We start from the raw sequence: 17,021 nt of genomic DNA on the forward strand, positions 1-17,021 counted from the left end.
TCTTTCAAGGATTAATATCCCAACATAAACCATAAAGTTGGAAACTTTACAATTAAGAACATATTTTATTGTCTAGATCTGAAATTTGGACGTAAGTGCTTAAGGGATTAAGCACTTAATAAGAGGGGTGGTGAGCAGCCACGCACGCTAGGCATACCGAGGGGTACGTTGCGTGTATGAGGTCAGCTCCTTAATCCTCAGCCAACTGCAAAGTATGCCCTTTGTACACAAGGAGTACGCCCCGCGTACTGACTGAGTCAGCTCGGTTGACTCAGTTGACTTTGACCTGGATTTTGACTAGGGTTTGACCTAGGGGTATTTTACGTATTTGAATGGTAGTCCGAGTTTTGGTTACTGTTATTCATAAAGGTGACCCATAGCGTGGGTTTCAGAGCAGCATGTTATTTCAGTTTTTCGTCTGTCTGTGAGGTAAGTCTTCCTACCACTTTAAGTGGGTCGAAGGCGCCAAGGCCGACCTACTATATTGTATGAGTAAAGTTGTATGATGTCATATGATTTTGTATGGTTTATGTATTGCGCTAGTCTGCTCTAGGAGTCGTTGTGGACTCGGGGTTGATACGGACTCGGGGGTTGATTCGGACCCAAAACAACTACTTGCTGTCATTTTAGGTTGATACGGACCTAACACAGCTACAAGTTATTATATCATATGTATTTTGTATATGGTAATTTGGGAAGCTCACTAAGCTTTATTGTTACAATTATTTTTTATGGTTTCAGGTACTTCCAGTTGAAAAGGGAAGGGCCCAGCGTGATGGCACAACATCCTCCCCATATGATTTTTGCACTTGATTTTATTATACTTTGATGTTTTGGAATACTGTAATGGATTATGGTTTTTGGTATAACCTATGAATGAAACTATTAGTTTTTAAATGAAAAATTCTAGTACTGTTTTTGGAGCGTTACAAGTTGGTATCAGAGCCTTGGTTTGAGGGATTAGGGCATACTCTCAAGTGTGTCAGAACTCAAACTGAGGAAATGATAATTTTTCTTAAATAAAAATGACTTTGAACTTTTAAAAAGGATTTTATTTAAGAAGAAGAGGTGTGATGCGTGCGATCAGCCGAGCTCAAGTAAGTGGTTCCGAAATTACCCATACTTATGTCTTATGAGTAGTATGCTTGATATGTGAATTGTATGCTAGATTAGGGCTAACGATACCTTCAATAATCATTGTTAAGATGATAATCCTTGAAAGATCATTTAGATTCAAACAGATTAATAACAAGAACACAACGATGATCCAAAATATGTTGAATGATTAAAAGGTCACGCCTCATAAGAACTCGAAAAAGAATTGGTACTGTAGAGGCGTGATTAGGGTTACAAAGTAATTATCAGAGTTACCAAAATACGATGCATGCATGCATCTTAACTACTCTAACCGTAGTAAATAAATCCGGGAGGACATGCCCAGCCCGTTTGCAAAATAAACTATACATTAGGCCCAATGATGCAACACATTATACTCAACAATCTCCCCCTTTGCGTCAATTGAGCGAGAGTTCTTCAATGCTAAGTTCGCTTCTGCACTTCGTACACCTTAGGAATGAAATTCAGCAAAGCCTTGCGAACCTGGATGTACCATAGAATCATCTCAGATAAGCATTTTACATCTCCTTTGCTGTGGCCCTTGAACTTGGTCACCAAATCCAAAATGAACTCAAGACAGGAAGTACTGTATAGATGTTTATCTGGAAGGTAGAAACAGGTCTTGCGAAAGTCTGCATACCATCCGTCTTTATAAATATTTCCGATCTTCCACTTCTCAAAGCCTTCTGGGGATTCTTTAGGAAGAACAGAGGGCTTCCTTCATAGTACATCAGCTACCTCCACATCCATATTACCTACCTCTTGAGTACAGGAAGTTATCATCAGTTTGAGATGTATGATAACAGGCTCGTACTTATGTTCATCTCTCAGCAACAAGTTATAGAGTATGATCCAGTCATATGGGTTGAGACATGGCAGGTCTGTGAGAGTGAATTCATGAACTTGACTTACAGAACCTCTGACAACTTTGAATTTTGCATTTGGGAAACTGCTAGTTTCAATTGGTCCAATGACCTTCACTGCCGTTATCTTGCTCACACTCCACGTTTCATACTGTGGCTTCATGTGCTTGAGATAGAACGAGAAGAGGAGATGGTCAGCTCCACTGTTAGTAGATGGGACGTTCATAACCTTTACAAAAGAGAGAAACTTGAAGGCCTTAGGAGTTATTGGTAGATCCAGTTGAGAATCTTGTGTTTTCTGAAGCTCGAACGACACAACTGGTTCTAACCAATATTGACTTGGTAAGTCTACAAATTCATTCTGAATTTGTTTCAGCGTCCATTCTGGAAATAGGAGCTTTCTACTTTCAAGTGTGACCTGAGCTTCTTTTTCAGCTTTCTCCTTGGCTTCAGCTTCTCGAATGATTCTTTGATTTTCATCTAACTGAGCTTGACGAGCCTTTCTCTTTTTGAGTTCGGCTTCATCAATCTCTTCATCTTCACTATTGTCAATAATTGGGTCTTTAGAGAAAAGCTTTTCTTTACCTTTAGGCTTAGATTTGCTTTCAACATTTGGCTTGACTAAAGTAGATGGCTTGGCTGAAGTAGTTGGCGTGGCTGAAGACTTCTTTGGTAGATCTCCCCCTTGTTTCGTAATGAAGGGAGTCTCCGAAACACCCTCAATCCTAATTAGCATTGCTATAGTAGGACGAAACTTGTCAGCTAGATGCCTGCGAGTTGAAATGGTGAGTATTGGATCATGAGAGTCAATGATATTGGAGAGCAGAGCATTCACTTCCCCAACACAGCTTTTGACCACAGCTCGCTCAGACTGAATATCTTTGATCTCTTTGTCGGCTTGAGCAAGTGTTGCTTGATGAGCCTTGACTGTTTTGGTGTGAGCAGCAAGTTGATCCATAAGGGTATTCTCAGCTGCAAGAGACTCTGAAAGCTTTGTCATCTTCGCAGAAATAGAAGCTTTGAAGTTAGCATTATCCGTTTACAGCTTAGTGCGAACTTTGGCAAGAGCCTCCTTCTCCTTTCGTAGGGTGGTGTTGAAACTAGCTATAGCCTCAATATCCATAAGCGTGTTAGAATCAACGGATAATTGGAAGTTAGCCATAAACGCCTTAGCATCAGAAATAAGTGTTTCCATTTTGGTAACCATTTCATTACATAAAGCTGCAGAATATGAAACAGCTTGATTGGCCTTATCCAAATTGGCCTGATGTTCTTTGGTAAGTGACTGAAAGAAGGCTTCAATGGCAGCCTTGGAGTAAGCATCAGAAGAAGAATCTCGAGAAGAACTGATCAGCGAGTCGAGCTTCTCTGTAAGAACTTTGAATTGGCGTTGAGTAACCGGAGCCTCATCATCACTATCAGCCCTAATATTGAACGGACTGTAGGTGAATCCTGCTAAGTCTTCTTCATCATCACCGTATATCATGTCCGGGGTCATCTTGGCAAAGAAGAGAAATAGCTGGGGTGTTGTGACCAGTTATTAAACCTGAATGTTCATCCCCCACATAAGATGCGTTGACAGAAACATGAGGTTCGACGGATGTTTTGGGTGTGGTGGTAGAATCAGTGAATAAAGGAGTAGATAATGAAATACTTGTTTGAGACTGAGAAGAGACTGGTGGAGGACATGGTCCAATTGTTACTGGTGTGGAAGTGGTTGTAGTTTTGGGTGAAGGAGGAGGAGACGGAACGAAATCTTTGCGAATAGGTTCTTCTTCCTCGTTGCGAACGGGTGGTTCCTCCTCATTGCGAACAGGTGGTTCCTCCTCATTGCGAATAGGTGAATCTTCCTCAATGCGAATAGGTGAATCTTCCTCAATGCGAACAGGTTGTTCATCCTCATTACGAACATCTGACTGAGTGTCAGATTGCGAATGTTCGCTTTCAGATGGAGTGGGGGACTTGGCCTTGCGAGCAACTCTCTTCAACTTTCGCTTTTTAGGAGCAGCTTTCTCCTTGCGCTTTTTGGGAGTGTTCGCAGGCTCGGATGGACCTTCCTTATCATCCTTTTTCTTGTCTCCCTCCTTGCTCCCTTTGTTACCCCCTTTCTTTGGCTTATCTGCTTCAGCAATAATTAACTACATCTCAGGAGTTAAAGGACGAAAACCTGAGGCAGGAACTTTACTATAGCCTTCAAGAATTTTGCTGGGAGGAGGCACATCATGAAGCATGGCTTCAGGAATTGAGCCACAAAAAGTGAACTTAGAAGTGTCTGCAACAATGATTCCCGTGGTGTGAAGGGTTGAAACATTGGACATCAGGGCATCTTTCATAATTGGAATCTTCAACTTGGTAATGGCCCTTTGAACAATGATGGACCAGAAGCGTCCATAAGAAATTTCCCTGTGACGAGTTGTTGAATGTGTGCTTTGAATCATTAGAATCGGAATTCTCCCGCTGGAATGTAGAATTTGTGTCTTGAGGGACGTTCGCACTTGGAGGCTGTTTGTGAATATCCTTCTCGGCGTCATCAATTATTTTCTTCAATTCATCCTCTTTGTTGTCAGCTGCTTTTGTTTCGGATGAAATGGCCTTCTCTGGCTCATCAAAGAGTAATGTGAATTCCTCATAAAGGTTGGAGAGAGGAATCGTGGCTGGACTTGGTTTTGGAAATATCTCCTTTGATTGACTTTCATTCGACTGGATCTTCTTGAAGTAATTGTCGTCGAACGTGACATAGTAGGTTTCCTCCATCTTCTTGGATCATTTTTTGATAACCCTGTAAGCCTTGGAGGTCAACAAATATCCCAAAAATATACCCTCGTCAGCTTTCGCATCGAATTTGTTTCGTTGTTCCTTGGAGTTGAAGATGAAACACCTGGAACCAAATACATGAAAAAACTGCACGTTAGGTTTGCGAGTATTTATTATTTAATAAGGAGTGATAGAAAATCGCTTATTCAGGAAAGATCTGTTTTGGGTGAAGCAAGCAGTCGTAATCGCATCCGCCCAGAATAAGAGAGGCATACATGCGAAAGATAACATGGTTCTCGCAGCTTCACACAAGGAACGGTTTCGCCTTTCAAGTACGCCGTTCTGTTGTGGAGTATAGGGAGCAGAAAAATTGTGCGAGACTCCCTTCCCACCAAGGAATTATTGAAACGCTTGGTTTTTGAATTCTAAACCATTGTCACTGCGAACATTGCGAACCAACTTTCGCAGTTGAAGCTCGATCTGCTTTATGAAATCCTTGAGTTTTGGTGTAGCTTCAGATTTCTGTTTAAGAAAATACACCCAAGTGAAACGTGAAAAATCATCAACTATAACAAGAATGTACTTACTACCACCAACACTTTCGATTGCAGAAGGGCCACAAAGGTCGATATGTAGAAGTTCTAGTGGTTCAAATACTTTCGTGTTTCCTATAGTTGGATAACTTTTTCTACTTTGTTTCCCTATTTCACAAGCTGCACATAAATGATCCTTATCAAATTTAAGGATAGGAAGTCCTCGCACGTGATCACCAAGAACAAGCTTGTTGATGTCTTTGAAGTTGAGATGCGAAAGTCTTCTATGCCATAGCCATCTGTCGTCTGAGTGACATTTCGTAAGTAAGCAAATAGCAGGCTTCCCTCGTATTGGATTCATATTTAACGGATACATTTCTCCTTTGCGCTTCGACTTTAGAAGGACTGCTTTGGTCTTCTTTTCTATGATTTCAGATCCTTCGTTATCAAATGAAACCTTTAAGCCTGTTCCCACAACCAACTGTGAAACACTTATGAGGTTGTGTTGCAAGCCTTCCACAAATGCCACCTTACGAATTGAAAAATCTCCATTCGTTATCATTCCATAACCTTAATTTTTCCAAAACAGTTGTTTCCATACTTCACATTTCCACCATCTTTGAGAGCTCGAAAATCTCGCAATTCCTCCTTCCTCGCAGTCATGTGACGCGAACAGCCACTGTCGATATACCATTCGGAGTTGAACTGCTCGTCATGTATTACCTGCGATACTCAGGCAGATTTAAGAACCCAAAGTTGCTTGGGTCCTTGTGAGCCTTTTATAGAAAGGGGAAAAGTAATTGCAAAATCAACCATATAAGTACGTTTAACTAATGTGGTCTCATCTTTATTTGTTATGGTGAAAACTTTTATCCTTTTATCCTTTTCGTTTGTTTCTTTTGGAAAAGATTGTTTTTGCTTGTTTTTGATTTGATTCTTTGCGAACTCTTTTTGAACTTTCTTTGAGTTAGTATTCGATTTCTTGGATGGAACTTCAGGAGCTAAAACTAACTTTTCTTTTCCTTTAGCTTCTTTGGATGAAGCTTTCGCGGGTTGAGAGTGATGAGGTTTTGGCTTCTCCATAGTCGTCTTTGAAAAAGTAGGTTTTTGAACTACTTTCTGTTTAGAGTCCTGTGGACTGCGAAAGTGACAGTGCGAAGATTGTCTGGGGTTCGTATGCGAAGGGGCTTTCGCATTTCGATTGAAAGATTTTCATTGCAACATAGTTGGGATTTTGGGATTGCCAAAATTGCTTCCTTGCATTGACATTTCTTTGATATCACACATTCCTTTGTCGTTTTGAGCTGCATGTTGCTCTGAGGACTTGTGGATGTTTGCCCTTTGTTTCGCCTTTCTCACATAAGATTCGTCTTTCACTGATTTAGGTTCGCTTTGAGTGTCCTTGGTTCCACTTGGACTTCCTTTCTCATAGCTTGAGCGATTGTTCAGTGATTCTGCCACATACCTTCCTTTCACTCTCCAAGAGGTCTTTTCTGACAAACCTATGGTTTCGTCTGCATTGTCTATTGGAACGGACCAAAAATACTCATCACATCCATCTTTATTATCGTCATCTACGAGGGACGTTAATTCAATTGTTTGGTTTTTATCCAGTCCTTTAGTATCAAATACTTGGTTAGGGACAATTTGCATATAAGCATTCCTCAGGCATTGCCCGACATCGGACCGATGTCCGGAAACATACAAAAGAACACACATGCATGAATAACGAAGACGTCAAGCATACAAACATTCCTCGGGCACCGCCCGACATCAGATCGAAATCCGGAAACATATAAACCTACATCGGGCACTGCCCGGCATCGGACCTTGGTCCAGAACATACTAGCATACATATACGGCCCGACATTGGTGCCTTCGACCCGTTCATACAGGAGGAAACTCACCTCGCAAAGCTGAATGCAGAATCTCACGGTAAGGAATCTCTAACGGCTGCTCTAACGACTCCCCGACTATCACTATTACAATAACGCTTAGTCAAAATCCAATAATCCTTCTTAGGGTAAAATTACCATTTTACCCCCTGATCTAATTTGGACCATAACCTAGGCCCAATTCCATCTAACCTTTCCAAGCCCACTAATGGCCCATTTTTTTAAATTGGGCCCAACTCCTCAAATGGGCCTTCATTTAAGCCCAAAAATGTCCTTAGCCCAATAACTGACTCTTGATGGCCCACTAAGGCCCAATAGCTAAGAAGTCCAAATATTGGCCCAAACCGAGGCCCAAAAAACAAAGACTCTGAATCCAGTGAGTATGCGAGGCGTACTCCTCTGTACGCTAAGCGTACAGGCTGCATGGCTTGTACGTTGCGCGTACGGACTTGTACGCCCAACGTACTACCCTGTTAAGCCATAAACTCCAAAAGGGCTTATTCCCTTAATACCTTAATCTCCAAACACAGATATGAGTCCACTAAAGTGTCTTAATCTATAAAGTCGATTACTTGGTGGCTTGCAACCCACCAAATGGATCCAAACTTGAAATATGTCAACTATCTTCCATGGAAATGACTAGAACTCATGCATCGCCACAAAAGGACCTTCAAGATTGAAACTTTTCTGTTATTGGGACTCATATAGCACTAAGGGAGGCAACCCTAAGCCTAGAAACGGATCTGAACCATAAAAATCCATTCTTGGGACCTAAAAAGGTCCAAAACACCATTAGCATAGATCTAAGCATACATGAGGCAAGTTGTGAGCTTTTTACCTCAAATGAGTGCTAAATGGTGATGTTATCTCAGATCCTTGAGCTCAAGCTACTCAAGTTCTTGTTCTTCTTCAACTTCTTCTTTCTCCTTCCAAGCTTCAAAACAAGACAATGAGCTTCACAAGAACAAAATCACACAAATATGAGGAAAGGTAGGTGTTCTAGGGTTTCTGAGGTTAAGAGGCTGGTAAGGAGGCTAGGGTTTGGGAGATAATGTGGTATTTATATGACTTAAACTCTAAAAATTAGGGTTTTGAGTCTGCTCGCATATGCTGCGGGTACTCCTTGGTATGCTGTGTGTACGCGTATTAACCCCCTGCATCCAATGCTGCATTACGCCCTGCGTACGACAAAGTTACGCCCAACGTACGCCTTCAGGCGGCCCAATACATAATGGCCTACTCACTAAGGCCCAACTCAACAATCCAATATTAAATTCATTGCCCAACCATTAATTATAAGGAAATTAAACAATTATCATTACCTCAAGTCACGAGTGTTACATATAGGATCATATATTATTAGCAATATCACTCCATACTGATTCTTGGGCATATAGATCCAACATAGAATATATTCTCACCTCGTGAGGATTCTCACATCGTGACACAATTCTGTCACCTCGTGAGGACGAGTTTTCACCCAATTTCACTCCAACTTCAAACAGTCATAACTTCTTCGTTTCAACTCCGTTTTCGACATTCTTTATATGCATGGAAAGGTATTGATGAGTTACACAACCCTATCTAATTACTTTTACTTAATACATGTCGAAATAAAACCATAATCCATGCGAAAAGCCCGGAATATTACTTTTCCCATTTTATCCTTTTTCTTCCAAGCACAAAACAAAAGCTTTAATCACTTAACGAACATTATCATCATCCAATAAGGTCAAAACCCCATTCCGTTGAAGCCCAAGGACTTTACTCAATCCATTTATAGTCCACGATCCTGAATGAGAAACTTCTCGAAATAAGATGTTATAACTCTCCCCCAATTAAACTGGATTTCGTCCTCGAAATCCATCTTGGTTAGGATCTCTGAAAACAATGCCAACATATTCCATAAGCTTCCTCTAACCACTTTGAAATCAAGGAATCTTATAAAGAAAACTCGAGAGACCACTCAGAAACCCATAGCTGCCAACAACAACCCAATAACTTGAAAGTACTCGACCACAACAACTATCTTTATCTTCCTAACTGTAAGACCCAATTTCTAGTGAAAACCACTCAGACCGAGAACTCTCAAAACTACAACCACAAACCAACTCCATCAATATACTCCTCGGAACTGGGAACCCATCAGTCTAAATGTCAGAAACCATACCCTAAGACTGTTGATCATCCATTCGTCGTACCTACCCCTAGTTCCCTGATTGGAACACCACCAAACCATGTAGAAAGAATACTCAAAGCATCCTGATCATGAACACCACCATTTTACCCTTTACCTAGCTTGGTCCAAGACTAAGTCCCAAAGCAACTACACTAAAAGGCCCAATTCCAAAATAGCGCCCAATCCAAGTCCCTTCGTGGGCCTTCATCCAAGTGAACGCAAAATAAAAGCATCAACCCAAAATAAACCCGATGGACCAAGAAGGGCCTATTCACCTAAAGTCGAAACTTTGGGGAAAAACCGTTGCTTTAGCTTTTAAAATTTCAGGTTTATTTTGAGAAATACATGCGAACTCAACTGAGTTTTCGGAAATTAAATCTTTCGCAGGTTTAGTTTCATTTTTCATAAATTCTGAGCAATCAATCTCATCCTCTACAAAAATTTCGCTCATATCCCTGTGCTCATCGAATTCAGATGTATTTTTTACGTTGATTTTATTATCTGAACTCAATTTGGCACTAAATGAGTCGAGCTTTTGTATAGTATCTGATTTTATTTGCTTCTTGTCATTTTCAACCAACAGTTGTTTCAACATGTATTTGCGGTCTTTGGACTTAATGTTGATGGGTTTTGAGCATTACATCAATCCTATGGTGCACATGCAAACCCTAAAGCTTTGGATCTTGGTTTCTCTAATTGTACATGCAAACCATCCAAAGCTTGTAAACCCTAATCTAGCATACAAAAATCGAAAAAAATAGCTTAAAAAAGTTTAGATGATTACCTTTCAATTGTAGAAAGAATCTTCAACCTTTGAGAGCTTTAGTATCACAAGTGTAATACCTCTAATCTATCACAAACATCAAAGAAAGTTAGATGATCTTGGAGAGAAGGGAAGGAGGCTCAAAATCGGCTCTTAGATCCTTAGGGTTCTTCTGGTAGCCGAACTATGAAGCCCTAGGGTCCTTTATATAGCTGAGCTGCTAGGGTTTCAGCCAAAACCCTAATTGGATTGATTAGGCCTTAAGTAGTCCAAAGGAAACTTCTAGAATGTGGCCTTGGACGAATTCAAGGTGGGCTTCCACCCTTGATTTCATCCACCCCTCTCTAAGGGTCCTCAGCCCAGAATCCAATTATCGTATAATTGCAATTCCAGTCCCCTAAGTTCAATTAATATCTTTTGACCAAAAAATTAATTCTTAATTAATTCTTGACCAATGTTAATTAACCAATATGATTTCTCTTTTAATATATTATAAACCATAATAACCTCTTTCACCATTAATCATCCAGTCAAGTTGCTCCGGTGAAGGCAACCCAAAAGGACCATGCTACAATCGGGTCAAGTACATATCAAATTCAGTTATGGGATTAGACACCTAAATCAACAGTCTGCCACTTGTTTAAGTCTAATAACTCTAGATGCAAGTATGACTTCAAAATCCGATTAGCAATCGTAGCTCTCAAAAGCAGTTGTCGAACTCTGACCCATCCTTTATATAAGGGATCATATAATCCTCCGTTCTCAAGATATCGTGTGGACAATCATATGGAACATAGTCATACTTATTGTCCAGCAGTTTGTTTCTCGATCTCTGATTCGCCTGAGATAGAACTTAATTGAACACATCAATTGAGTCCTGACCGAGTCCCGCACATAAGTCAAACCAAATCATCGAGGGGCCCAAGATATCGCTTTTACCCTCATAGGATAAAAGGAACAGATAAACTTCGACTTATATGCATTTACTATTTACTCATCAAATCATACACAACAATGCGTTTTATGACATCAAGTTACTGATGCGTTTACGCATTATCAATGCACAACCAACTTGCAAACAATAAACCATATATCTAGGTTTAAGGACTATATGATATTATCGTCTCATAATCACTCATGATTTAATCCATGAAGTGATTCAAGTGAGCACGAGTTTAATCCAATACTCGAGTTTTATTTCAAGAGCACTCATGAACGTTGCAGCAAACTTTTGCTATGTCTAAACATTTAGACAATCTACAAGCCAATTCATGACAGTCTTCTTTCATACCTACTTCCAAAGTATGATCGACTGTGGACAGTTTAAATAATCTTATTATTTAGGAAGTCAAAACATGCAAAGTGAAACAATAGTAAATAATTAACACAAGACATTAACTTTACTTATAAATAAAACACCTTTATTTAATCATCAAATGTTAATTACAATTTATCTATTACAAGTTTCTAAAAGCTATCTAATTACTAAAACTAATATCATCCTTCAGCCTAATGCTCCTAGCGTGCTGCAAGTGCTTAACCCTACTCAGTCCCTTCGTAAGGGGATCTGCTGGGTTATCCTTTGACGATACCCTCTGTACTGCAAGGAGTCCCTCTTCTACCCGATGTCTAATAAAATGATATTTCTTATCGATATGTCTGGATCTGCCATGACCCCTCGGTTCCTTGTTTAAGGCACCGCACCTTCGTTATCACAGAAAATATCCATAGGCTTCTTTATGGCTGGCACAACTCCAAGGTCTCCGATGAAGTTCTTCAACCATATTGACTCCTTTGACGGTTCGCTTACTGCTATGTACTCTGATTCGCACGTTGAATCAGCTACAGACTCCTGCTTGGAACTCTTCAAAGTCACTGCTCCTCTATTAAGGGTAAAGACTCATCCCGACTAAGAGCGGAAGTTTTCTCGGTCGGTCTAAAAACTGGCGTCACTATACCCTCGCACCCTTAAGTCATCACTCCCACTGAGGATAAGGAACCATTCCTTAGTCCTTCATAGGTACTGAAGAATATTCTTGACTGCTGTCCAATGTGCTCTACTAGGGTTCCCTTGATATCTGCTGACCATGCTCAAAGCGAAGGCCACATCAAGGCGAGTACAAGTCATAGCATACATGATTGAGCCAACTGCGGAAGCGTCAGGTACTCGACTCATTTCTGCTATCTCAACTTCGGTACTCAGGCATTGAGTCTTACTTAACTTGGTATTGCTTTGGATTGGTAACTCCCCTTTCTTGGAATTTTCCAAACTAAAACACTTTAATACCTTATCCAAGTAAGTACTTGGACTAAGTCCTATTAGTCTTTTACTCCTGTTTCTCACTATCCTTATCCCAAGAATATAAGCAGCTTCTCCGAGGTCCTTCATAGTGAAGCACTTCCCAAGCAAGGACTTAACCTCCTGTAGGGTTGGGATGTCGTTTCCTATGAGTAGCATGTCATCGACATACAAAACGAGAAAGCTAACTATACTCCTACTGGCTTTGACATATACACAGGACTCATCTTCGCTTCGCGAGAAACCAAACTCTTTTACTTTCTCATCGAAACAAAGGTTCCATCTGCGAGACGCTTGTTTCAATCCATAGATGGATTTCTCAAGCTTACACACTCTATTAGGGTGTTTTGCATCTACAAAACCCTATGGCTGACTCATGTAAACATCTTAAGCCAACTTCCTATTTAGGAAAGCGGTTTTGACACCCATCTTCCATATTTCATAATCATGAAACGCAGTATGGCTAGCATGACCCTTATAGACTTAATTTTCGCTACTGGTGAGAAGGTCTCATCATAGTCAACTCCAGGAGTTTAGGTAAAGCCCTTTGCAACCAATCGCGCCTTATACGTGTGCACTTTCCCATCCATGCCGGTCTTCTTCTTGAAGATCCATTTGCACCCGACCGTCTTACGACTTGGCACATTGTGAACCAAGTTCCAAACTTGATTGTCATACATGGACTGAATCACGCTGTCCATAGCCTCTTTCCATTTCGCAGACTCCGGGCCTGCCATGGCTTCCTTGTAGTTGATAGGTCCGTCCAAATTTATTATTGTGCTATCACTGATAAACGTATCACCTTCAGTAGTAATATGGAAACAATAAAACTCAAGTGGAAGACTAACTCTACTGGAATGTCTTAGAGGTAGGGACTCGTCAATCGGTTCAACAAGAGTTTCCTCCTAAGGTTGAGCACCAGTGTTACAGGTTCCTTCATCGATTGATTCTTGAAGCTCTTCAAAATCAATTTTCCTCCCACTGTCCTCTTGGCTTAAGAGTTCTCGCTCTCGTAAAACCCCTCTCCTCACAATGAAGACAACATTGTCACTCGGTCTATAGAAGAGATATCCAAAGGACTTCTGCGGATAGCCGATGAAAATACACCGCTCACTACGAGGTTCGAGTTTGTCGTGAGTCTCTTGTCTTATGAAAGCCTTGCAACCCCAAACCTTGATATGCGCCAACGAGGGAGCTTTCCCTGTCCACGTCCCGTGAGGTGTTTTGGCAACCTTCTTAGTAGGGACTAGATTAAGGATATGGGCGACAGTCTCTAAGGCATTCCCCCAAAATGAGATAGGTAACGAAGCACGACTCATCATGGAACGAACCATGTCTAAAAAGGTTCGATTGTGCCTCTCAGCCACACCATTCAACCGCGGTGTCCTAGGTGGTGTAAATTACGGAACAGTTGCGCATTCCTTGAGGTAGTCATGGAATTCAAGACTAAGGTACTCACCACCTCGATCGGATCGGAGCATCTTAATTTTCCTGCCCAACTGATTCTCCACTTCTTTCTTAAACTCTTTGAACGTTTCAAAGGTTTCATACTTGTGCTTGATTAAGTAGATACACCCAAATCTGCTATAATCGTCGGTGAAGGTCACATAGAAGCGGCTTGCATCCCTTGAGGTGGATCTAAAGGGCCCATATACATCGGTATGTATGAGATCCAATAAACCCTCACCCCTTTCACAAGTACCAGTGAAGGGTGACTTGGTCATCTTTCCAGTTAAACAAGAATCACACACGTCATCGTCCCTAAGGTCGAACGACTCCAACACTTTATCCTTATGGAGTTGGGCTATGCGCTTCTTCTTGGCATGTCTAAGACGAGAATGCCATAAGCATTCTTTGTCCAAACTATTGGAAGAATCGATATGCAATACATCATTTCCTAAGTTGTCTACAACCATCACAGTTTCATATATTCCATTACAAGGCAATGCTTCAAAATAGAAAGTACCATTAAAGAAAGCATTAATATAACCCTTTCCATTATCAAACGAAAATCTAAAACCTTGTTTCTACAAAACAAGAAAAGAAATAATGTTTCGTGTCATTTCTAACGAGTAACAACAATTATTCAAATCTAAACCTAACCCACTACTAAGCACTAAAGAGTAATATCCAATATTTGTGACATGCGACGCTTTCCTATTCCCCATGATCAAGTTTATCTTCCCATGCTCCACATTCCTACTTCTTCTTAGACCCTGCAAATCAGAACAAATGTGAAAACCACATCCTGTATCAAGGACCCAAGAATAGCATGTGATGAGTTATTAGATTGAATAGTGTGAATACCTAGGAAGGATGGCTTTATTTTCCCATCCTTGATGTCCTATAGATACTTCGGGCAGCTTCATTTCCAATGCTCATTGTCGTGACAGTAGAAGCACTCTGCTTCTTTAGGTTTGGAAGAGGGGGTAGCAGAACCAACTTTGGTCGCACTAGAAGAGGATCTATCGTGGGGTTTACCCTTGTGGCTCTTAGAAGGAGCCTTCCTCTTCTTTCCTTTCCCTTGCCCAATAGCCAAGACAGGGCAGCAGTAGTAGGAGCAAATGCAGTAGATTTGCCTTTTAGACTACTCTCAGCAGTCCTTAGCAGGCCCTAAAGCTCGCTCATAGTGACCTCCTTCTTGTTCATATGATAGGTCATACGAAACTGGTCGTAACAAGGAGGAAACGAGTGGAGAATAATATCTATGGCCAGCTCCTCGTCGAAGTTCACATTCAACTTTAGCAGCCGGTCCACAAACCTTTGCATTTTCTCCAAGTGGGCTGTGTCAGACTCTCCGTCCTTCATTTTAGTAGTGATCATCGAGGCAATGATCCCGTACCTCTCCTGCCTGGCACTTTGATGGTAACGTTCCATCAAATGTTGGTGCATCTCGTAGGGATAGTAGTCCTCGTAGGACTTTTGGAGTTCGGTGGTCATTGTTGCGAGCATGATGCAATGAACCTTCTTTGCATCCCTTTAATGAGTTTCGAACACAACAATTTCCTCGGGAGTAGCAGTGTTTGGGTTAACCTCTTTCAGCTCCTTGTCGAGAACATACTCTTTGTCCTCGTAGCGGGTGAACATGCGAATGTTGCGGATCCAATCATTGAAATTGGTCCCATCAAATATCACCCTCCTACACAAGTTCATGAGTGAGAATGAGCCAGAAGGGGTCGAGCCATAAGCATTGTTTTGAGTAGACATCTGAAACAGAAAAGGAACAAAGCTTAGATTAGATAATAATAATCCCCAATTAAACACCCAAATGAGAAATTAGGACTAGGATCCAACATCATTATTTACAATTCAGAAGAGGGATGCCATAATCTAATTGCAAATAATTTGAAGCTAAGTGAATGATGATTCACTAATTCCACCATGAAAAACGAAAAGGCAATTTAGTTTTAAATGTATTGAAACTCCGAGATCTCTTGAGATTCATTGAACTTTTCAATGACATGTTTAAATATCGATATGCCCTTCAAGTTTGCGACTCGGATACCGAGGATCACAAACAAGGTGTGAATAACCATGCAAATGTACTTGGTACTGTCAATGTCATTTACCACCTAATCAATGTGCCGGTTAACCACACACGCTCCATTGATCTATGATAAACATCGAGCCACCCTTTGCCACCATTGCTAGTCCATATTAGTGTGCCGGTTATCCACGTACGCTCCACTAACGACTTGGCAGGGTGCAAAGTGTAATTTCATGGAATATCATCATTTCACACTTTTCCTAAAGTAACTAAGATTGGGAATTTTATAAAACATTTAGTTACTTTATTAAACACTATACTTTTGATGAGGAATTAGTTGCCCTATCCTACCCATTCGGTTAACGACCCTCCACCAATCAAGGAAGCGGTGGGTGAGAGTGGACACCCGTTAAATTGCCATTTTATAGGTAGCAACCTTATACACCCCTTATAGATCGGCTTTGTGAATGAGGCCTACTAATGGTGTTGGGTATTTTGTGTTGCGTCATGGGCTTTGTTTTTGTATATCCGGATTGGGCCTGTCCATCCGTGATTATTGATTAGGGTTAAGCTATATATAGTGCATGCATGTATGCCTTAGATACGGTCGTGATTATTATCATTATTGCTTTGTAACCCTAAACACCTCTACAGTCGAAGTTCTTAATCGAGCTTTTCTGAGGTGTTAAAGCTTAATCATTCGACATCAGTTAAACCATTCCTGTGTTCTTTATTAAGTTATTTATTGCTTTTCTGCTTAGAATCAATCGATCCTACTAGAACTTTGTTCCAACAATTGGTATCAGAGCAGGAGACTCTGTGATCAATACACATTCCTTCTATTTGAAGAATTCTTTAGGGTTTCCGCTTTTATCGAATATAAAGAAACCGTCTTCTTCCTGTCGACGGTAACTCTTGTGTTTGATAAAACCCTAATCTCAAGTTTACAGGTCTGATTCTAGCAGTTCCAAGGAAAGGCTCATCATGTCTCACGACGATTCTCAAACTAATCCCATCAACATCTCCAACAGCATTGGATCCACTACAAGGGTTCCCATTCTTTACACTCAAGACTATGAAGTGTGGGCGCATCACTTTGAAGATTACGTAGTTGGATCTGAAGATAATGGTT

This window comes from Lactuca virosa, chromosome 8 (genome assembly GCF_052849685.1).
Source record: "Lactuca virosa cultivar CGN04683 chromosome 8, Lactuca_virosa_CGN04683_v6, whole genome shotgun sequence".
Classification (NCBI taxonomy): Eukaryota; Viridiplantae; Streptophyta; class Magnoliopsida; order Asterales; family Asteraceae; genus Lactuca; species Lactuca virosa.